Here is a 24,538-nt window from a genome sequence, read left to right on the forward strand (position 1 = left end):
CAACATATTGATTGATTGATTCTCCCGCCTTCTGAGTCCTCATGTTGAATTCCTTGCGGCAGACATGGCGGGAAGGTTTTGGCGCGTAATGAGTTTGCAGAGTTTGTTGCAACGTCGTCCACGATACTGCCTGTATTGGAGTAGGCGCAGTGAGGTCTCTGGCCGTATTGAAGACTTCCTTTCCGCAGTAGCCGAGGAAGATGTTTTTCTTCCTCGCATCGGTGATCCCCGTGTATTCGTTTGCTTCGAGGAAACACTCGAAACGAATCATGAAAGCTTCCCATTCGTCGTTTTCTGGGTCGAAAGGAGCGGGGGGAGCATGCATCGCCATCTTCTCAGTTTGAATTTGCCGCGCTGCGGTGATCTGAGATGGCTGTCGGAATTGCTGCCGAATTCCTGGGCTGGATCAAATCCGGAGATTCTGGAGTAGCGTTCTTCGTCCTATCTGACTCTCAATCCCACCTTCGTCGCCAATGTTAGATCTGGGTAACGAGAGACAGACTGCGGACACGAAGTGACTTAATAGCTCTTTATTAGTGATAGTAGTGATCCAGCTTACTCTGTGGTCGGAGGGTTCCCCTTTTATAGGGATGAGGCACGCCCATTGACCAATCAGAGGAATACCTGTTTCCCGCTGTAGGAGCGGACCTGAGGGAAGACTTATCCCGATATATGCTAATATCTAACATGTATATTTCTCTTACGTCTTAGGGTACAATTTAAATTTGAATTTAAATAAGCATGCCTCTGATTTCTAGCATAGGTTGAAGAGAAATACTGTATAAGAGTATAATGGAAAGCATTTTTTTTCTTGAAAGGGCGAAGATAATGCCAGAAATCTAAGTCCCACAAACATGCCAAATTTCAGCACAATGGAATTGTTGTAATGAGAAAAAAAATGCAATAATTAAGATGAGATTTCAGAATTAACATGGAAACTCAGAATCTTCCATAACTTTCTAAGTGGTTAATATCTCCCGAATATAGCAGAACAGAGGCATCTTACAAAACATTGCTAAATGTCCCACATTTCTATGAATGAGCACACACACAGATGTCTTCAGTATTTTGATGCCTTCTGTAGCTTAATCAGGGTTTCCAAGAGAACAACCTAGGAGTACACATGCATCATAAATAGGGCCCTTTCACATTATTGCTAAATACTTGGCTAGCCAAGACACAGTCAGGGGTGGATGTCGGAGGAAGGGGGGAATTTCTGGGGCCTAGCCAGCAAGCACAGTCCTAGTATTATCTGGCAGCTGAAGAATTAAGCAGAAAAGCTGTACAATTTAAGTTATAGTTTTTGAAATGTTAGACATTTTGGTAACCTAGGTTGATCTATTGATTAGGGATGCTCTTTGATCCTAATTCTGGTTCTTCTCAGTCATGACTGAAGATGTTTGCCTATTATTTCAAGCATTAGGAATAAAGAAAGCCACGCACTATCTAAGCCTGGCTAAGAAGTAAATAGGATATCGCCAGAGATAGCAATAGACTTATATGCCGCTTTAACAGTGCTTTACAGCCCTCTCTAAGCGGTTTACAGAGTCACCATATTGCTCACAACAATTTACCTACCTCGGAAGGATGGAAGAATGAGTCAACCCTGACCTTGTTGAGATTCGAGCTGCCAAATTGCAAGCAGCCGGCAGTCAGCTGAAGTAGCCTGCATTCTAACCACTGCACCACCAAGACTGATAATTCCAAAATGTTATTTTCCCCTTCTTCATGTCTCTTAATCATAGCTATGGGTTCTGAATTGGAAGATACTTAAATAGGAAAAAACACAACCTTTTTTCAATGTAGAATCGATCCAGTCTGATCAGCTGATTCATTGATTAATTAATTGATTCAAATTAATCAAGGAAAGATATCTAACCCAGAACTAAGGACAAATTTCCTGACAGAACAATTCAATCAGCCAGCCATGCCTCCTGACCCCCCCAGGTCAATAAAGGCCTGATGCAGCCCTCAATGAAATCAAGTTTGACACCCCTTGTATAGGATCTCCTGCTTGAGCAGGACAATGGACTAGAAAAACCTCCCTTTACAACTTTGTTATTCTGTTATTCAGTCTAAGGAAGTGATCAATAGTATAGGCAAAAATATGTACTCATCGACAGGAATACAGCCACAACAACATTATATGCTATTAATAATGTTAATTCCATACATTATTGTATATCTACTTTATTAATCCACTAGGATACTTGGAATCTATGTAGCTGCTGCCAGAATTTCTGAATTGGCATCGAATATAAAAAATAAAAACATCCATCCTGGGATCAGCTGGTTTGCAAATGCCACAAATAAGAGAATTTGGGCCAAATCCAACCAAGGAGCACATTTTCTATTCCACCTTGAGTTTTAATGGATGTGAGTTAATTAGGTGCTTAACCTGAAGGCCTTATAAAGCACTTAGTGACAAAAACATCAAGATAAGTCATTAGGAAGACAGGTGACTCAAGCACCTGTATGAAGGGAAAATAAGTACCATCAATATATTTATTTCATTATCAGCTGAAGCTGAAATGGACATTGTGAAGAACATGGTATAACAAATCCTAAATCTTAAGGGGAGGAGAAACTTGGACTACTTTACAGCTTTAGAGTTGCCCCCCCTGCACAATTATTGCAAACCATGCAGGGACATACTGTAAAACAAAACTGATTTTTAGGAAAGCAATAGCATAATAATTTTTCACTGACAAAGGTCCAATCTATAGGAAGATGATCTTGTAATAAAAATGTATAGAGTTTATTTTTCAGTTACTGTAACTTTGATTTGAAATAAATCTTCTTAGCTAATATGTAAGGCCCGAGGTTCCTTTAATCAAGTACCCATCGGATATATTTAGCTGCAAGCGCTTAATGTCTAGTCAAGGTTGCCACACTCACAAATTAAAGTGTTAGACCATGTAGTACTACTAGACCAGTGGTCGGCAAGCCGCAGTTCGTGAGCCACATACGGCTCTTTACACATTTTAATGAGGCTCTTCTGTGTGCCGGGCGCCCGCTCCCCTCCCTCCTCTCGGGCACTTCAAAAAAAGCGCCCCTTTTCCTTTTTTCTTTTCAACCCACAATGATTAGGGAGGATCCTGAAGTCGGGCGAGGACGAGAAGCGAGGAGGCAGAAAAAGAAACGGAGGCTAAGGAGCTTCCCCCCTGCCCCCTCCCAGCAAAAATCTAACCGGGGAGCCGGGCGGGCAGTAGCAAATTAGCCGATAACGCCGCGTGATCGGTTAATTTGCTACTGCCCACGCGGCGTGATTGGCTAATTTGCTACTGCCCGCCCGGCTCCCCGGTTATATTTTTGCTGGGAGGGGGCGGGGGGGAAGCTCCTTGGCCTCCGTCCCTTTTTCTCCCTCCTTGCTTCTTGGGGCTCCACCAATGGGGGAGCAAGGCCCAGCACCAGGCTTTGGGCTAACACAGGGGTCTGCAAAGTTGGCTGTTTTAAGACTGGTGGACTTCAATTCTCAGAATTCTGGGAGTTGAAGTCCACCAGTCTTAAGAGCCAATTTTGCAGATCCCTGGGCTAATATGATTGATGCCCTTGGTGGACTTCAATTCTCAGAATTCTGGGAGTTGAAGTCCACAAGTCTTCAAGCTGTCAGGTTTGAAGACCCCTGGGTTTTTTTTCTAAAGGGTTAGGGGTGCAAGGGTCTTGCAATTTGACAGCTTTAAGACTTGCACACTTCAATGCCAGAGTTCCTGAGCCAATATGACTGGAGGAGGAATTCTGGGAGTTGAAGTCCACAAGTCTTAAAGCTGTCAGGTTTGAAGACCCCTGGTTTTTTTTTTTTTCTAAAGGGTTAGGGGTGCAAGGATCTTGTAACTTGACAGCTTTAAGACTTGCGTGCTTCAAATGCCAGAGTTTATTGAAACTAAAAACAGTGTACCATCCTATGTATTTTCGGTTTTAAAAATGTGGCTCTCAAAATAAATTTCAATCGTGGTTTTGGCGAGATTTGGCTCAGTTGAAAAAAAAGGTTGCCCACCACTGTACTAGACCAACCCACACAGAGTAGTTGTCTTCTATATATGGAGTATAGGTAGCTCTTGGAGACCTTTCAAAACTGCAACCAACACCCTTCCCCAAGATACCTATGACCCAATTCTGAAATTCTGATGGATGCCCCACCTGCATGTCGGACCCTCAGTCGCTGGCTCACATGGAATGGAATGGAATACTTTATTTGGCTAAGTGTGATTAGATACACAAGGAATTTGTTGCCCATGCAGGAGCTCTCAGTGTACATGCAAAGAAACAGAATAATGATGAAGATCATCTTCATCGTCATCATACCAATAAGAGAGAGGATTGAGAAAGATAATAAGAAGGATAAATAATAATACTTCTTGTAATACATGGGCAAAAACACATAGACATTAGACAGAACTGTGACAATTAGACGTTCAGTGGAATGATGGTCTGAGGAGAAAAAGACTGTCCCTGTGTCTAATTGTTAAATTTATGGCAGTATTCTGCAGTCATATGATCACATTTTATGATATTTTTACCAAAAATCTGCATTTATATCTATTTTTGGTCAAAAATGCTCCACAGTGAACAATATATCCACTATACAATCACTTTATGGCAGCCACATTCATTTAACTGCCACAAAAAAAGTTGTAAAAACAGGTCTGGTCATGTGGTGATCCACTTTATGACTTATGACCGTAATGGGCAGGCTCCAGTGTAGTCATAAATCAAGGACTACCTGTACCAGGTTGAGGAAAATGTGTGGATAACTTAATTCAACTTTGAAAAGAAAACAGTTCTTTGTTTTAAAAAATAGAATACTGTTTATTTTTTAAATCTTGGAAAGTGAATCTTGAAGTTTAAAAAAAGTGATTCCCAAATGTTGGTAAATTACTCCAAGTTACATAAAAGTATATTTTTGAAGGGGATAATGACATGCAAACCCATTATCCAATCACAACCTGGATATTTACAAAAATTTCTTATCAGCATCTGGGTAATAATTGCATACCATCTAATTTTAGTTTCTCCAATCTTGCATCATTGGCAAAATTTCACTTTTCCAGTATTGGGCCATTTTTTTTACCAGCTACCAACATATATGTCAGTCAATTGTGATGCTTTTCATTTATTTTCTAGAATTATTCCCAATATAAATATTTCCAATTTCAGTTTACATTTTTCTGAATGTTTTTATGTACTTCCTTCTAATACTTTTAGACTTTTATTTTTGCATCATCACCAGATGTGATAAAATACTCCTTCTTTGTTTAGCGCTTTCAACATTTCTGGCTAGGTGATTTTTGTATTGTGTTAAGCATTGACAGAGTTACATAACATCTGAAATATATTTTCTACCAATTTTCCCTCAAATTATAGCTTAGATTTTACTGATTATTTCCCTTTGTTTTTCTGTGATGGCCTCTTTAAAGTTTTGCATCCATATTATCAAGCAATTTTAATTTGTTCCATATATTAATAGTGTCCCTCTTTGTGGATATGAGTGTGTGTGTGTGTGTGTGTGTGTGTGTTTGTGTTTCTCCTTATAGATCTTGGTTTTGTGGAAATGTTTCAAATCTTTGTCGTCTTTCTCAAAGTTCTTCCTCCTTTCTTGAGAATAATGTTTATTCTTCCATGAATCTGTAAATACCTCAAAGGCAAATTGTCTATGGAGATTCTCATTTATCCAGGTCATGGTTGTCCCAAAGATGTTTTTTCAAAACACAACCGGACTTCCTTTGTTTTTCCTTGAAGATCTTTCACTTCTCATCCAAGAAGTTTCTTGGGTTCTGAACTGAAGGAACTTCTTGGATGAGAAGCAAAACATCTTCAAGGAAAAACAAAAGGACAAAGTCTAGTTGCCTTTTGAAAAAGCACCTTTGGGCTTAAAGGCAATTACACACACACACACAGACACAGACACAGACACACACACACACACACGCCTGTGGGGTGTATATTTGTATTTGTGCATGCATGCATGTGTATTTTTATTTTTTCCTTGCTTAACATATGTTTTTTTTCTCTTCTATTTCTTTACTCTGTTTAGGTTTCATTTCTTTCTTTGATTCAGTTTTTTATTGTCTTTATTGCTTCATTGTCTTTCAATGTTTCATTTTTGTACTCTTATCTTTTTTTGCTGTCTTGCTATAAAAAATAACCAAATGGAAAAACCAGGAAGTGTTTAAATTGATGATACGAACATAATTTGGTTTGCAAGTAAAATGGCTTTAAATGGGAAAAATAACTTTCTATGGTTTCTATGGATTCATAATTTTACAAGAAACATGCCACTCTTGCACTGCATGCTTTTTTAAAAGGTGTTGAACTGATTAATGAGCTGTATTTTTGTTTATTAAATGGCTTTTCGTTGATTAATCAGAAATGATTAATAGAGGAAGCATACACACCTAAACAAAAAACTTATTAAAATAATGGCTAATACAGAGCACATTTGTTAAAATGTGAGAAATGAAATTCCCCTAGAATTGGAAAGTCTCGATGTGCTGCGATTACAGGAAAAGAATCTATCTTGTGCCTGGGAGCTACACTTTTAATCAAAAGTCAGACTGAGGCTGCAGGAGTGCACGAGCGATGATGGAAAAGAATAGAAAGGGGAAAATTTGTCAATTCGCTTTTCTCTCTCTTTATTTTCAGTTTAGGGGAGGGTTTTGTTTCATTTTTTAAAGAAAACTAATTGTGTTAAGCCTACTGCTAGTTTAATAAACCTGTATTTCTCGGAGGCAGGAAAGAAAAAAAATGTGTTACTCGGTTTCTGTTTTGTCACTGAATTTCAACATGTGATTGGGAAGAAGTTGGAGATAACCAAAGCAGAATTCCACAGCAGTAACATAAAGACACCACGTAGGTGATGATGCAATCATGCAAATGTGGTTGTCATGCACTTGTGTTTCAGTGTCTGAAAGAGGTATACAAGTATGAAGACATCATCAAGTACTTGTCCTCCTTGCCTACTCCACAGTTGTCCCTGAGTTGTAGGATGTCCATCACATAAGTCCTGGTGGTACACTGGTTAAGTGCAGTATTGCAGGCGTTAAACTCTGCCCGCAGCCTGGAGTTTGATCCTGATGGGACTCAAGGTTGACTCCATCCTTCCAAGGTTGATAAAATGAGGATCCAGATTGTTGGGGGCAATATGTTTACATATTGTAAACATATATGTTTATATTGCCGAGATTGCTGAAAAACACTATGGGGCAATACAGAAGTCTAAATGCTGTTGCTATCTCTGAAGTATGTATAGCAATATAAGTCATGGCAACTATATTTAAGTTATTGGTTAAGCTACTAGCTTTTCAACTTCCTCTGCTCAGGGCATCTTTGAATTCTTATTTTCCTGCCCCAAAAGTCCTTAACTATCTGCTCGAATTCCTCAAGTTATGACCATAATGGAACCTGTCTTTCATGGTTGCAACTTATGATAGTTGTAAATTGGATCATTCATGTGAATGATATGATTTTATGAGTTTTTGTGGTGGTCATTAAGTATATGCTGTGGTCATAAAGCAACCATCATGGTCATAAAGTGACCACCATAGTCACTAAGCAAACAACTTGGTCATTAAGCAAACCGATGACTCTATATGAGCCAGTTTTGCTGAAAAATGGAAGCAAATGCTGAAAATGGAGGGGGCGGGCAGGTGCTGCAGGAGGGCGTCCATCCCGTCTCCTCCCCCCTGGCCGGCCTGCGGAGGACAAGTACAATGCTGATCCAGCCCTCCAAGAAATCCAGTTTGACACCCCTGTACTAAGGGGTTTCTTATTACTGCCCTCTGGGTACACTAAAGATCTCATGATAGCCTAAGGACAAAACCATTTGTGTTAAACACAGTGGACCTGACTTATTCAGAAGAACAATACAAACCCCTGTTATATTGTTCTTGGTATCTGAATCAATGATGCTATTTCACGGGTAAATTCGGGACGGTCATTTTAGCCTCCTACTAGCCTTCTTTCTCTTCTCGATGTATTTTCCTCCATATCGAAAGATCAGATAAGTTACCACTGCGAGGTTATTACTGAGGGACCAGCCTTTGTCAATCTGGTCAACTCCAGATGTGTTGGGAATTCCATGAGTTCTAGCCCCAGAACATCTGGAAAGCACCAGACTGGCAAAGGCTGGAACAGACTGTAAACTCAGGGCCCTACAGCAGTTATACAATGAAGAAATAGTTTAGCAACGAAAGGGTATCTCTTTTTATGTCTTGACATATATTTAAACCACCTTTAGGGAGTACTACACTCTCCAAACCATTGTATAATATTTCATAATAAATGCACACTTTGAATATAGGTTTCATTCAATATTCTTTACGGATACTGAAATGGAAACAAAGCTGTTTTAAAATCTCCCCTAAACCTGAACACAAATGGGAGAATTTTGCATTTTTACTTGGAAAGGACATTCAATTGCACAGGTCACCAGTAAAAAAATAAGGCTCTGTTCCACTACCTGCCAATTTAGCAACTTAAGCTGAATTTGCATACTATGATTAACCAGCTCAGAAAAAGAGCAAGCAGCTGCATTTATACCTGCCACATTTGGTTGGTTTTATTGTTTTTCTTGTTTCTTTTGACTTTGTTAAGAATTATATTCTGACTTCTTTGTTCATGAACGCAAAAACTTTTCCCTTCTATTCTTCAGCACAGAAACAATTCTATGAAGTAGATTTTGTTGAGAGAGAGGGTGTTAGATATTGGTATCTACTACAGTGGTTTCCACCAAGGTCCTCTGTTCCAGCGGGAACAGAGGTTTAATCCTATTGGTCGAAGGGTCTGACAGCTCCCTATAAAAGGGCTGCTGTCAGACTCAACCTTCGCTGGATTGTTCTTACTTGTTGTACTTTAATAAAGAGCTGTTGTTGCCTTTTAGCCTTATGTGCCTTTCCATTACCCCAGGGGTGTCCAAACTTGGGAACTTTAAGACTTGTGGACTTCAACTCCCAGAATTTGCTGGCTGGGGAATTCTGGGAGTTGAAGTCCACAAGTCTTAAAGTTCCCAAGTTTGGACACCCCTGAATTACCCGATCTAACAGAGGGAGTGGCCCCAGGTCACCCAGTAAGTTTCTCTACCATTGCTTCATACTAGGCCACAGTTGAGTAACACAGCATGTTCCATTAACCAAATGAAGCAGTAGGAGTTGTATGAGAAGCAGGAAGACAGAAGAACTGCATTTGTTGGCTGTTTATTAGAGCCCAATATCCCAGATTTCTCTTGGACTGCAAGACAATCAAACCGGTCAGTCCTAGAGGAGATCAACCTTGACTGCTCTTTAGAAGGCCAGATCCTGAAGAGGAAACTCAAATACTTTGGCCACCTAATGAGAAGGAAGGACTCACTGGAGAAGAGCCTAATGCTGGGAAAGACTGAGGGCAAAAGAAGAAGGAGACGACAGAGAATGAGGTGGCTGGATAGAGTCACTGAAGCAGTAGGCACGAGCTTAAATGGACTCCAGAGGATGGTAGAGGACAGGAAGGCTTGAGGAATGTTGTCCATGGGGTTGCGATGGGTTGGACACGACTTCGCAACAACAACAACTCCAGATATTCTTGGATGTTTCTCTCAAGTTCAGATCTTCCTGCAAATGGTCCAGCCGTCACTGTTTGGTACTATTCTACAATGCTGAGTGGTTGAACATTTGGAAAATATCCTTTACTTAAAAAAATCACACAATATTTACTTCCAAGTAAGCTCTCCCACAAGGGCTGCTTCCTGCCTGAAGATGTTTAAACCACAGACATGGAATTAACTGTCTGACATTGTGTGAGTTTATATATCAGGCCAAGTCCTATTTTAACTTGTGAGTCATAAAGATGGGCTCACACCATATTCTGTGCCAAAAATAAATCACATTATCCTTTAGCACAATGTGATAACTCAGCCATTGGGTTCACTGGTTTTATTTTGACCATGATCTGCTGTACAATGTATGATTCAAATACAATATAATACCATAATTATTTATAAAGCAAAATGGCTAGAGTCATATATCGCACCATGCATAATTCACACATGCATGCTGGGGTAGGCAATAAAAAGAAAGGAACTACAGCTATTCCAGTTGTAAACAAGATATTAAAAGAAGACAATCTCACCAGAGCTAAGGATGTTTTCTCGTGTGTTCAAGACTGCTAAAGAGGACGGCCTGCTTAATGGATTGCTTGAATTAATCTTTTCCAAATGTTTTGAGTTGTATTATGATTTCATATTTTGTCCTTAAGACTAATCAGCCCCAAATTATACATACATCCCTGCGACCAATCTGCTCGCACAGAGAGGGCCTCCTCCAGGTGCCGTCCACCAGACAGTGTCGAGGGGCGGCGCCTAGGAGTAGAGCCTTCTCTGTGGCGGGCCCAGCCCTGTGGAATGACCTCCCTCCAGATATTAGGAATACCTCTGACCTCCGCTCCTTTCGTATAAAGCTCAAGACCCACCTATTCCAAGTAGCGGGCCTGGCTCAACTTTGATCTAACTATATCGCTCCTGACGGGTTTTTATTTGGGTATTTTAATTGTATTCAATTATTTAGGGGTTTCTAAACATTGTATTTTATTGTTTTTATTCATTAGCCAACCTCCTCCTTGTACATGTCTTGGTATATGTTTTTGTAATATGTATGTCTTGTCTATATATTTATTTCATATGTTTTATTGTACGCCGCCCCGAGTCCTTCGGGAGAGGGTGTGGCTAAGAAATAAATATTTATTACTATTATTATTATTATTATTATTATTATTATTATTATTATTATTATTATTATTATTATTATTATTATTATTATTATTATTATTAAATTTCCTGAATTTTAATTAGACATTTCGGTTGCTTTATGTGCATTCGTATAAATCAAGAACAAAATAAAACCTAAAATTGCTTTACTTTGTTTGAGTATCTTGCTCTACAGGTTATCTCTTGCTCTTCAACTAAAGGGACGTGGTTTGAATCCCAAGTGCTGCGTAATGGAGTGAGCTCCCATTCCCAGCTTCTGCCAACCTAGCAGTTTGAAAGCACATAAAAAATTTAAGTAGAAAAATAGGAACCACTTTGGTGGGAAGGTAACAGCGTTCTGTGCGCCTTTGATGTTTAGTCATGCCGGCCACATGACCACGGAGACGTCTTTGGACAGTGCTGGCTCTTCGGCTTTGAAACAGAGATGATCACTGCCCCCTAGAGTTGGGAACAACTAGCACATATGGGCGAGGGGAACCTTTACCTTTAGTTGGAATATGGACTTCTATTCAGTCTTGATATTAAATACCTCAAATTATTAAATCATATTTCCACCACTGTAAGGACTTAGATTTTTTGTGAATGCAGACCTCAGACCTTAATCAGGCAGTTATGCTAATTAATTTTATTTCAGGACTGTGTAATTCCATGCCAATCACAAATATTTGACTCACACCACATATTACTGATACATCTATCTAGCCAATTCATTCAACTTTTTGCAACTTGGCTCCACCCAACTATGTTGGAACTACAAGTCTCGGAAATTTCCTCCCCCATATATCTGGAGGGCACCAGACTGATAAAAATCTAGATTACTGAAAGAATCCTCCATGCATTCTTTTCTCTCTTGTACAATGAGATTTATGAAGAATAGCTGATAGATATTACTCTTCCAAGTTTTCCAAATTTGCTATAGATGACTGGTCGAAAAAGGAATAATGAGCTGTGATATTGATCTTACCTGTTCCACTAAAAGTCATTTTATATTCTTAACCTGATCCTAAATCTTGCTAATCTGAAAAATCCACTGGTTTTGAAATGTTGAAACAAGGAAATGAATGAAATGAATGAAGTAAATGAAAATCAATGATACCTTTTCAGTTCAATCCCTAAAATGCACAGTCGTAGTCTCCCTGTTCAAAATGTAGCTGTCTTATGATAGTTCAATCTGGTGAATAACTAGAATTTAAGGAAGGAATGAGGAGTAGGGAATCCTGGATACATTGAGGATTCAAATATGTAGCCCAAACTAGTTCATGCAGAAGGCATAAAGGGTACAGCTCCTAACAGCTGTCTTTCCTGAAAAAAATGCAAGTTTGATGTAGTCAGGCACTAGAACCTGAAAAGCATGATTTCTAGTTCAATCTTAGGTAAGGAACCAGCTAGGTGACCTTGGGATAGTCACACTCTCTCTCTCAGCCCTAGGAAGGATGCAATGGCAAACACTTCCGAAAATATTGCCAAGAAAACCACAGGGACTTGTCTAGGCAGTCAGCAGAAGTCAATGCTGACTCAAGGGTGACTGATCTATCATATGGTCTGATAGGGCTTAATCAAGCATGCAAATGTTGGAAGAAATATCCATTTGGGTTCAGTTCCAAGTGGGGAGAAAGACAGCTGTTGGAAATATGGAGGCTATTTGGAAAGATGACTTATTGATGGACAGGACCACATGGGTTTTAGGTCCTGGGCAGCTGAACACGTGGAGTGAAGAATGAGTGTTATTTCTACCCTCCCTTGGGTCTTGCCTTTGAGCTTCCTGTTCCTGTGGCAAGGGCATATATTCTATTAGTTGCTGTCAGCCTCGCATGGGGCTATGCTGGAGTCCTAGCTAACTTTGTAGGTTTTCTGAGTCAAGCTTGGTTGAAATTTGGGCTGATGCAATGCAGTTCCTATTGTGGTTGAATGGCTTTGCCTTGAAGGATAATCCCATCATCCTGGAGCTGAAGGCCTTCTGTCTTGTAGATAGGGTAGCCCAGACCTGCTGGGGCTATTAAGAAAGGTGGGGACTGCTTTCCAAGAGCATGTTTCTCGCTTTCTCACCCAGGGAAATATAATATTCTGCCTTTTATAATATTTCTCAAAATATTTCATTCTTCTAGGAGCTGGGTGGGTGCTAATTTTCTACACAAGACATGGAGTAGGACATAAACAAGCAAGAAATAATGAGTTACTGAAACTTGAAGAGAAGGTAGCGGCACCAAAAATAAGGTTAAGTAAGTAACGACCATTGGTATGAAATGTCTTTTCCCATGATGAACTAGGCATGGAAAATCTAGTTTAAGTTATTTTTCACTCCCCCAGCTGGATTTTTTTTTTTGTAATTTGAAAAGAAATTCATAAAAAAGTCTAATGCACTGAAGTAAAAGGAGGTGTGTGTTGGACAGGCCTTTATCCAATATCTCATGATGCCCATTTGGCTTTAATTAAGTCAAAATCCTTCTCTACTTCAGCCATAACAAACATGAGTAATCCTTTCCCATCTGGTGAGAATATAGATTAACTGACTGATTGGATATGTAAGGTCACCCAGTTTTCAAAGAATTCAAAAGTGGCCTGCAAGACAATTTAATAAAAATTTAACAATAAAAATAAGAGTAGAACTACCAAATAGCAAACAACCATCCAAGATACACAAAAATTAAAACAGATGTAGCAAATAAGCAAGTTAAAGGGTGATAATGCAAGAACATGTATTCTCTGCAACATGAACTTCTAGAGCCAAAATATTGTAAAACTGGGATTAGAATGCCAAACATTACTGATTAAACATGACAGAAATCATGGTGTGCTGAGAAGCAACCAAGATAAAAAACAAGGTCTGAAGTTAGAACTTCCGGGTTCAGAGACTGAGACTGTGCCTTGAAATGCAATGATGAATTTCAATCTCTGCAAACTAATTTCTGCAGGTTACAATGTCAACAACAATTTCATAAGAGATGATAAAGCAATTCATATCTCATAATCATTTTTCTGGGCTATTACTTAAAGCCACATAAATATTTCAAGAAAATCTACAAGGAAATTTTCTAGTTAAGAAATTAGTTCCATTGATTAATCATATTCAATACTCAAGTGGCCTAGAGACTCATGTAATGTATGAAGTATACACAGCTAATGGTGTTTTCCTACAATGAATGATTTGTCAATAATGTTAAATGGAACTCCAACTGAAACATGGCATGATGTATTTATAATAAATGACCATATGTAATCAGATACATAAACATCTCGAGCATTGGCTATAGAATGCTTTAAAGAAGGAAGAGGAAGGGAAAACGTAGGTAAATATAGAATCTTTTGATGGACTCTTTGGAACAAACAATAGAAAACATCTCAGGAGGATCTATTGCTTTCCTGATTTATCCAAGGAAGGTCATTCAGACGTTTCTAAGAATAATCTTTGGGTTGTTCATTGCAAATACAAGTAAGAGAAAGGAAGGGGGGGAAATCAACAATCTCGGTAATGAAGAATGCAAACAAAAGTAGCTAGAATGGAATATAAGGAAGGTATATAGGCTACCACCTATACTTTTTTGTTTTAAGCATTGCAGGAGCTCTCATTATATTATAATGAAAAACTGAATGCTACAGCCTCTGTTTTTATTTAAGAGGGTTGCAAATGATTCCGTTTGTATCAGGCATTCAGCAGCCTCTTACTGTTCCTCTTTTAATCAAAATGTGAAATCAGACAGTTTAAACAGCGCTTCCCACTTGTTTTGTGCAGTTTTTCAGGTGATTTAACTCTCTGTCCAAGCCAAGGACATTGTACTGTCTCTTGGTGCCTAAGCTGACAGCTCTCCTTCTTCTTAAGCATTGTATCTTTACATCTAAAGTGTCCTCAGTTCCCTAGGGTTGTCTAATGATACAGAACCAGGTAGCATGTGTGTTTGTGTGTAAATCACAGCCAAAGGTGTATGTTAAAGTGCCATTTACCTTTTCTTGACAAACCCTTTACTACCGAGATTAAAAAAGGTTAACATTTACCTTTGGAGTGGCACACATCATTTGTGATAGATAGAGCTTTTATTAGCTCTCAAAGGGATTTCAACCCAGTTTAGTTTATGTATTTATTTTTAAAATGGCAATTACATTCCTTAAAATATGTAGCCATGAGCTGCTTGCAAATATCCTTGCTATTTTCAGTATCAGAATCTGGGATATAAAAGACAGCATATTGTTTAAGGAACCTAGCATCTATACAGTTGAAAGACCAAAGCTAAATCTTCCTCCCTCCCTCCCTCCCTCCCTCCCTCCCTCTCTCCCTCCCACCCTTCCCTTCCCTTCCCTTCCTTCCTCAGCTCTTATGGTTTCCTGCCATTCCAGCTGAGGGAAAGTTAATTCCAATTCAAAGTTCCTGGCTGGCTAACGGAAGCCAACAAGAAGGATGTCTAGGAAATTGCTGTTGCCTACAATTTTTTTCATGATACTTAGAGCCATTTTCAATGAGTGCAGGGTAGATTTAAAAAAAAAAATTGCTTTAAAAAGACATTCATACATTCTTCTTTCCCTTGTAAGACAATTCCCCAGTTCTGTAATAATACATAAACTAAACTGGGTTGAAATCCCTTTGAGAGACCTGATAAGAGAGGAATTAATGTTCTTTTGAAGAAGAGTCTACATTGGACTGGTGCCTGGTCTAGAATTAATTGAATGACTACAGTTTCTTCATATAAGTACGTTAATCTGATAGTGTAGCTCACTTTTGAACTAACGCACATTTATACAAACGCACACGATGCTACTGTTCAACTGTTTTGAGGAGACTCACAGGTTTAATTAAACAAAACAAAAATTCCAGAGTTATGCCTAATAAAGAACCTTCAAAGTCATAAACTTGCAAATTATTTTTGACCTAAGGTAAAAAATAATTTACAGCATCTTTACTGAACCTTTGCCTCAATTTACTTGCCCAATTCTTCTTAATTTCCTTTTCATTTCCTTTTCATTTTTCATTTTTTTTTCTCCTGACTGTTACTCTTAGACATCTTCCAGTTGGTAATATTAGGATTCTAACTCATAAGCATTGATAGTTTTAACCTAGTCATTGAGAATTAATTTAGTTCTTCATTCATACAATATGCTGAAGCATAAATTCACAAAAAAGGAAGACCCCCCCCAAAAAAAAACATATAATGATAAGCAATAGATCTATACTAGTCTCCCTTTATTTATTTATCAGTACAAATACAAAACAAACACACACACACACACACACACACACAAATATATATATATTTGTTTTCGTAGATTTTCACGGGTGTAGGTATGCTGGTTTTGTTGTATTCGGGTCTTTTCCCGTGTAAGGTTGAGATTGTCTTTGCAACGTTTCGGCAGGATCACACCTGCCATCTTCAAGCTGTGGGCTTAAAAATTTTAATTTTAATATATATATTCCTGCCCTTCTCAGAGATACGCCTTCTTGCTCCCAGAAACACTTGTTCGTCTACCAACACAATCCTCACTGCACATGTTTACGCACCTACTTTATTACAAGGCTGATCACTAAGGAATCTAAAGGTTGCAAAGCATATTACAGAAAGGGTGAACATTAAGGAAGGACATCGTATGAGAAATCATGCATTTTAAAACCAAAGAGGCATAATAAAAGGGACAAAGTGTGCTGTTGAAAACCAGACAGTGGCCTCTAGCATTTTTAAAAAGAAGCACGAGAGACTTATACTCTCTACAGACAAAGTACACACAAACCCAACCTTACTCCTTTTCTCCAGCCTTAGAGGGATCTGCTTTTCTCTTCCCATGGTGCTGAAATTTACTTACAAAAACTACAGAACATTTCCAGATCACACACACATAAATATATATAAGATAGTTCAGTCCCACTTTTGAATTGTCTGGGACAAGAGCTAATCATCATGTTCATCATCCCTACTTATGATTTTGCACACTCCTCGGGATTGCAATATTATTTTTTTCTGAACTGTTTGGGACCAGAAAGTGCACCTCAGAAAAGAGGGGGAAAGGAAAGGCAGCTTTATTTAACAGGATAATCCTGGAAATGTTTTGTTTTTTAATGGGGTAAATTAGTGGTGGATTTCTACTCAAGCCTGAATCATAGAGACATGATTCCTAAATCAGGGAGGGAAATAAAGAAGTGGGTGATTTAAGATTCGGGGGGGGGGCACAATTGAGGTACCAAAAGACCCAAGAGGAGGACTAGAAAAGCATTTATTTGGGGTAGCAACAATTCAGCTGGAGAAAAACAGAAGTTATGGGAAATTTGAGATGCACTGTATGCCGAAATCGGAAAGGATAAGAAACAATAGGTCCTTACCTTAAACACATTACTCTTCCTTAGAATCTGTTCTGCAATATTTGGAAAACGAGGAAGCCGGAGATCTTTCAACTATTTGGGAGGTTTTGCTTTTGTTTCGAAAGCAAACGCCTATGTTTCTTCAGCGCCCCTTTTTTAGAAAAGCGATTCACCCGAAGACCGTGGAAGGTTGATCCCTTAGAATCCAGTAGGTCCCTGCAGGATTTCTAGCGTCTTGAAAGGGAAGGAGGGAGAGGGGTTTTGAGAGCAGGGGGAGGAGGAGGAGGAGAAAGAAAATCGAAATCTGTCTCTCTGCCTACAAAAACGGCTGCTGGGATCAATACAGCACACCTCTTCCACCCACCCTGCCATGCACACACATGCACACCCTTTAAAAAAAAAGAAGAGGAAGAAGAAGCGGGAGATAGAAAAAAAATTCAGAAGGCGCGTCTCGCTGCAAAAACTTGGCAAGCCGAACGGATCCAGGGATTTCCAAGTCAGGCGGAAGAAAAATTAAAAAGTGGCTTTGCGAGGGAGCAGCAGGCAACTGTTGGCGACGGTCGGCGCACCTGTGCGTGACCGTGTGTAAAACACACACACACACACACAGAGGGAGCTTCCCTACCCCCCTCACAAAAAGAACACCAGAAGCAAGTGGAAGGGAAGGAGGCGGGGAAAGAAAAGATCCCGGGGGGAGAGGGAGAGGCAAGCGGGGATTTTGGTCAAGAGAAGAGTCTGGCTTCCCCAGCTATACATCCGGACGATGAACGGGACGCCGAGCAAAAGAAGAAGAAGAAGCCTTCTGCAACCGGATTGTCTTCCTCCTCCCTCGCCGCCTCTGCTGCCGCTGCTGCTACCTGTAGACCTAAGAGAGCGAGGTGCGGGCGCGAGGCGAGGCGCGGGCGCGCGCGCCCCGGCTACCGCGCGCACGGCGACCGACCGACCGAGCTCGCAGCTGGGCGAAGCGAGCGCGCGGATACCTCCCCCCCTTCTCCCCCTTTTTCCCCTCCAGAACAGCCTCCTCTTCCTCCTCTTCCTCCTCTTCCTCCTCCTCCTCCTTGAGCTTTTCTCTAGCCTCCCATTTTTATCTCAGGGAGGCAGGGCGCTCCTTTCAGCCCGGCGGAGGAGTGGGAATCTGTCTCGCGTGCTGAGGGGGGGACGGGGACTGACAGCGCCTGTGCGCGCGCATCCCTCCCTCCATCCGTCCGTCCTGCCGCCGACGCCCCCGCCTTTCTCTTTCACACGAACACACACACACACACATACACAAACACACACACAAGGGTGGGGGAGGTTTCAGCGCTGGTGGGGAAAGCCCCACCGTTCACCTGTGACATTAGACGGAGTGTCAAAATCTGTCCAGATGTGGAGAGGGAACGGTGGCAGAGAAGTGGGGAAAGGGAAACTCCTGGAAGATTCCTCTGGAGATATTTCTTTCCCTCTGTTCACTCCTCCCCCCATTCCTCTCTTCTCCAAAAACTACTCCTGAAAGGTCTTCCCCCGATGTAAGGAAAACAGCTTTGACGTTGCAAGCCACAGTCCGTTGCTTAAATGCAGTGTGGGGAAACTTCTCTTTGGAAAGAAAAGGGTACTACGAAACAGGTATACAAATGGGTGGGGACCCAAAACACCATGTGCAGGTAGCCCTCGATTTATCTCAGTTCACTTAGCGACTGTTCAAAGTTACACCACCACTGAAAAAAGTGACATATAACCAGAACGTGCACAGAAGCATCCAGGTGGGTGGGCAGAGTCTCCTGCTGCCGCTACTACTGGTTCGCCCGATTCGGGCCAAACCAGGAGCACAACCCACTGTTACCGGTTCTCTGATCTACTCAAAATTTCCGCCACCAGTTCTCCAGAACTGGTCAGAATCTGCTGAATACCACCTCTGCTTATGACCACTTTTCACACTTATGACCATTGCAGCATCCTAATGGTCACTTGATCAAAATTCGGCTACTTGATAACTATCAGGGAAATGATTTAATAGCCAACCACCTGTTGTAATGCTGGAATACTGTAATGTTTTAATAATGATGCAATGGTAGTAATGAGTCAGCAGGGTTATTTGACTCTACCACTTTAAGAGACTATATTACAAGAGAGATCTTGTTGGGGTGTATCTTTCTCTCAGTGTGTGCTTCCATGCTATAGTTGATGATTGATTGCCTGACTTTGCCTAGTAAGTGTATGTATATATTTCTTGTAGATAAACCACTATTTGAAAGACAAATCTGTTTATTGTATTTTGCTCCTGGGTTGTCTCAAAATAGTTACACTGTGTGCATTCTGACAACAACTGCCTCATATTTATGACAATTGCAGTCATAAATGGAGTCAGATGATCCCCTTTTGCGACCTTCCGACAAGCAAAGTCAAATGGGGAAACCAGGTTATTTTAACAGCGGTGTTACTAATTTAAGAACTGCAGGAATTCACTTAACAAATGTGGTAAGAAAAGATGTTAAATGAGGCAAAGCTCACTTAATACATTTCTCACTTAGCAACATAAATTTTCGGCTCGATTGTGGTCATAAGTTGAGCACTACCTATAATCGGAGAAATTTTGTTTGGTGGTTAGTTATGGATGTGTAACCAAATCATGGCTTGCTTTAATTTGTGAATCCTATGAAAGAGATTGGGTTTACACTAAATGCTTACTCGCTGAATCCACAAGTGCATAACTGGTCCATGTCCAATGTTCTAGGTTCGCATGACACATGCTTGAAGATGGCAGGTGAGATCCTGCCAAAACGTTGCAAAGACAATCTCAACCTTACACGGGAAAAGACCCGAATACAACAAAACCAGCATACCTACACCCGTGAAAATCTACGAATATATATATATATATATATATATATATATATATAGATAGATAGATAGATAGATAGATAGATAGATAGATAGATAGATAGATAGATAGATAGATATAGATATAGATATAGATATAGATATAGATATAGATATAGATATAGATATAGATATAGATATAGATATAGATATAGATATAGATATAGATATAGATATAGATATAGATATAGATAGATATAGATATAGATATAGATATAGATATAGATATATAGATATAGATATATATAGATATATATAGATATATAGATATATAGATATATAGATATATAGATATAGAGATAGAGATAGAGATAGAGATAGAGATAGAGATAGAGATAGAGATAGAGATATAGAGATATAGAGATATAGAGATATAGAGATAGAGATAGAGATAGAGATAGAGATAGATATATAGATAGATAGATAGATAGATAGATAGATAGATAGATAGATAGATAGATAGATAGATAGATATAGATATAGATATAGATATAGATATAGATATAGATATACCCAAATAACACATCTCAAATATATCTTATATATTTGTATTTGTATATTGGTGATGCTATGGAACTGGCTAAATATTTAAATTATTTGTAGCAAACATTAAATACATTGTAGAGTGCAAGAAGGAACAAGGATCTAAAACTAATATATCTAAAACCAAAATAGTGGAGTTTGACAAAGAACATGGAGTGAACAATTGAATGTTATACATACATGGCAGAAATTAAACCAAATAGATGTATTTGGTACAAAATGTATTAAATATAGAGAAAATGAAACAAAATTAAAATCCGCAATCATTGGTAGAAAGGTGAGTGAAATAAGTTTGCTGAAAATAAGTGAAAATATTTCAATTAAGAGAGGGTGTTTGCGCACTCTAGGGAAGTGGGAGGTAGATATATGTCTAAAGAAAAATAAAAGTAAACTAAATACAGTGGTAATGGAAAACTTAAGAAATAAGTAAAAAAATGAAAGAGAAAGAAGAATGGAAGCAGAACAAATATGGATTGAACAGGAGCCTGAGTGACCTGTAAGTTATGGCATTTCAAGAAAGGATGAGAACTAAATCACAAGAAAGGGAGGGAGGGAGCCGAAAGACCAAGAAAGTCATGGCTAGATGGAGTAGATGAGATAATCAGAGAGAGAGACAGAGGGAGAGACACACACACACACAGAGACACAAACACACACACACAGAGAGAGAGAATGGGGAGGGGACACAATTGAAAGAGCAAAAACACAAAATGATAGATGGATGTGTTGGAAGCAAAAAGGGTTTGCAAAAATAGAAATGTATAGCCAGGGATAGTGAACGGTACTGGCATAAACCAGATTTGTCTTTTCCTTTCATCTTATTTCAGATCTACAATTTCTTTGTCTTACTATATCATACTCCTTATTCTGTATAATGTTACTTAACTCAGAAGGGAATTGTGTGATATGAGTGTATATGTGTAAGCTGTAGATCATATTTCCCCAAAGTTTCCATCAATTGCATTTCACTTCTCCCCTGTGCTAAGGGCAGACCTTGAAGTTAAAATCTACAACAGGGTCAGACCATCAGAGGCCACCAAACTGTGGAAGGCCATAATTTCTTCTAGTAATACTTAACATTTATTTAGTTCACAGTAAACGAAGTTAGTTAAAAACCTAGCATTTACAGCATGCTAAGCTTATTGATTAGTAAGCGTATGACTATGGTTGATTTATGATTCAACAATGAGTGAACCCAGTACAAGGACTGATTTAAGTCACCAAGTTATTGAAATTATAAATTATTTGGTAGATCAACAGAATGAAACAGAATGAGATTGCTAACTAACGTTCCCTAGGAAGTTCGGGACAGAAACCAGTCAGACATGTTTGATTTTATTTGTTTTTGTTCCATACAAATGATATTTGGAGCTGTAAATGGGAAGCTAATTTATAGAACTTGGATAAACAGGTTGGGCTTCCCCCAATTCTTTTTATGTAGTTCTCCCATTCCTCAGCAATGCCATAGCTGATATTCTGTTAAAATTAATATCAACACTTAAAATTAAACCCAGCTATTAGCCTGTCTTACGGAAGTGGTGGCTCAGTGTCTAAGACATTGTGCTTGTCAATCAGAAAGGTCTACAGTTCAGCGGTTCGAATCCCTAGCACCGCATAACAGAATGAGTTCCCATTACTTGTCCCAGCTTCTGCCAACCTAGAAGTTCGAAAGCATGCAGAAATGCAAGTAGAAAAATAGGAACCACCTTTGGTGGGAAGGTAATAGCATCCCATGTGCCTTCAGTGTTTAGTCATGCTGGCCACATGACCATGGAGACGTTTTCAGACAGTGCTGGCTCTTTGGCTTTGAAACAGAGATGAGCACCTCCCTCTAGAGTCGGGAACCACTAGCACATGTGTGCAAGGGAAACCTTTACCTTTATTAGCCTGTATATATATAAAAAGAAGTGAATGATCTTTAAGAAAAAAAATAAATCCAGTTTTTGCCCTGGACTACTTCTTCTGAATTTGCCTACTTTTGGGAATGCAGACCTTAACATGCCACTCAAGGTAAAACTCAAAAATGGAAAGACATTTCAATCCTCACAATGGATGAATGGCTGCAAAAATGGATGAAGTTGGCAGAGATGGATAAATTGACTGCTTTGATTTAAAAAACCAATTACTTTTGTTTTTACTTCCAACACTATTATTCTATGTTCTAAAACTATTAGAGAATATTAGTGAGTTTATTCCATGTATTACTCTTCTGTAACTTTCACTTAACTGAACAGGTGGCAACACATGCTGTAAACAAGTGGTGTGAAGTTGGAAGACAAGCAGATTCTTCCGTGGTTGATGCCTGTATATGAGACTACCAGGAATTCCAGAACTATTAGCTAGACGGGGGAGTTTAAAAAGCATTCTGGAAGAAGAGTGCTTCAAATCGCTTCTATAACACTACCAAAGAAACTGTACAGAGACAGTCACTAGAAGTCAAGCATGACTTCAGGGCATCTTCATCTGTCTTCAGATCTCATTGTTCAGAGAATTGGGGTATGAGAACACAATTGGAAAGCTATTTCCTTAGATTGTCATTTCTCAGAGTTCCATTGTGAGCTAAAAGCGCGTGCATATACGATTTGCAAAGCTTCTTTTTAAAGTTATATTTAATAAACAAAAGAAAAGCGTAGATTATGGAGTGCGTATGAATGTGCGTGCATGTGGTCTACATCAGTTCCATTTTTATTAAGTTTTGAAGCATTCGTAGTTTTTGGGAATTGATTAGTTATAGCTGCAGGTAAGAAAATCAGTATAATAAAAAGTTAAACATTCCAGCATAGAGTAATAAAAAATCCATTTTTTATCCATCTGTAATCCATTTTAGGCCCCCTAAAATGGATTACAGCATGAAGATAGGTTTTTAATTTTCTGGTTTGATACTTCAAAGAAGACCTCCTGGGAAAATGTTGTCTTTTCTTCTAATGTGCTTGTTGGTTCCAGAATGAACCTCCTAAGGTTTAGATTAAAGTTACCAACTGTCCTGGAGCACTAATAAAAGTAGGAGGCACCTTAAATACCACTTTCTAGCCAAGAATGAGAAAACACAAGGATTATTTGTTTCTTCTTAGGGCCATTCTCTTCATGTCTCTCCATCCAGGCATGAAGCATCCTTCTGCTGATATTTGGATTGTGTCTATATAGTACCTTTTCTACTATCTGGGCCTTCCTAGATAATCTCACATCATTTTATCTAACTTATTCGAATAGAATAGATAGAAGAGAATTCTTTATTGGCCAAGTGTAATTGGACACACAAGGAATTTGTCTTTGGTGCATATGCTCTCAGTGTACGTAAAAAGACAAGATACATTCGTCAAGAATCATAAGGTACAACGCTTAATGATAGTCACAGGGTACAAATAAGCAATCGGGAAACAATATCAATATAAATCATAAGGATGCAAGCAACAAAGTTATAATTCTTCAGTCGTAAGTGGGAGGAGATGGGTGATAGGAACAATGAGAAGATTAATAGTAATAGTAATGCAGCCTTAGTGAATGGTTTGACAGTGGTGAGGGAATTATTTGTTTAGCAGAGTGATGGCGTTCTTGTGTCTAGTTGTCTTTGGTGTGCAGTGCTCTATGGCACCATTTTGGGGGTAGGAGTTGAAACAATTTATGTCCAGGATACGAGGGGTCTGTAAATATTTTCACGGCCCTCTTTTTGACTCATGCAGTGTACAGGTCCTCAGTGGAAGGCAAGTTGGCAGTAATTGTTTTTTCTGCAGTTCTGAAATCTGTGTCTGTCTTGTTGGGTTGCAGAACCAAACCAGACAGTTATAGAGGTGCAGATGACAGACTCAATAATTCCTCTGTAGAACTGAATCAGCAGCTCCTTGGGCAGTCTGAGCTTCCTGAGTTGGCGCAGAAAGAACATTCTTTGTTATGCTTTTTTGATGACTTTTTTGATATTAGGTGTCCATTTTAGGTCTTGAGATATAATAGAACCTAGAAATTTGAAAGTCTCTACTGATGATACTGTGTTGTCTAGTATTGTAAGAGATGGTAGTGTGGTAGTGTTTCTCCTAAAGTCTACCACCATTTCTATGGTTTTGAGTGTGTTCGGTTCCATATTGTTCCGGTCGCACCACAAGGCTAGTTGTTCAACCTCCCGTATGCAGTTT

At 39.3% G+C, this 24,538-nt stretch overlaps 1 protein-coding gene across 1 annotated transcript in view; it reads right to left on the reverse strand.

The window, feature by feature from the left end:
- Positions 1-17,242, reverse strand: part of NLGN1 (neuroligin 1) — an 835,713-nt gene extending 818,471 nt beyond the window's left edge. Inside the window, exon 1 of the mRNA XM_081953454.1 lies at positions 17,034-17,242. The gene's annotated coding sequence lies outside the window, so the exon portion shown is untranslated. The remainder of the gene's footprint in view (positions 1-17,033) is intronic.
- Between the last annotated feature and the right edge of the window lie 7,296 nt (positions 17,243-24,538).

The sequence above is a fragment of the Natrix helvetica genome, assembly GCF_964273705.1.
Source record: "Natrix helvetica genome assembly, chromosome: 5".
In the NCBI taxonomy this organism is placed as follows: Eukaryota; Metazoa; Chordata; class Lepidosauria; order Squamata; family Natricidae; genus Natrix; species Natrix helvetica.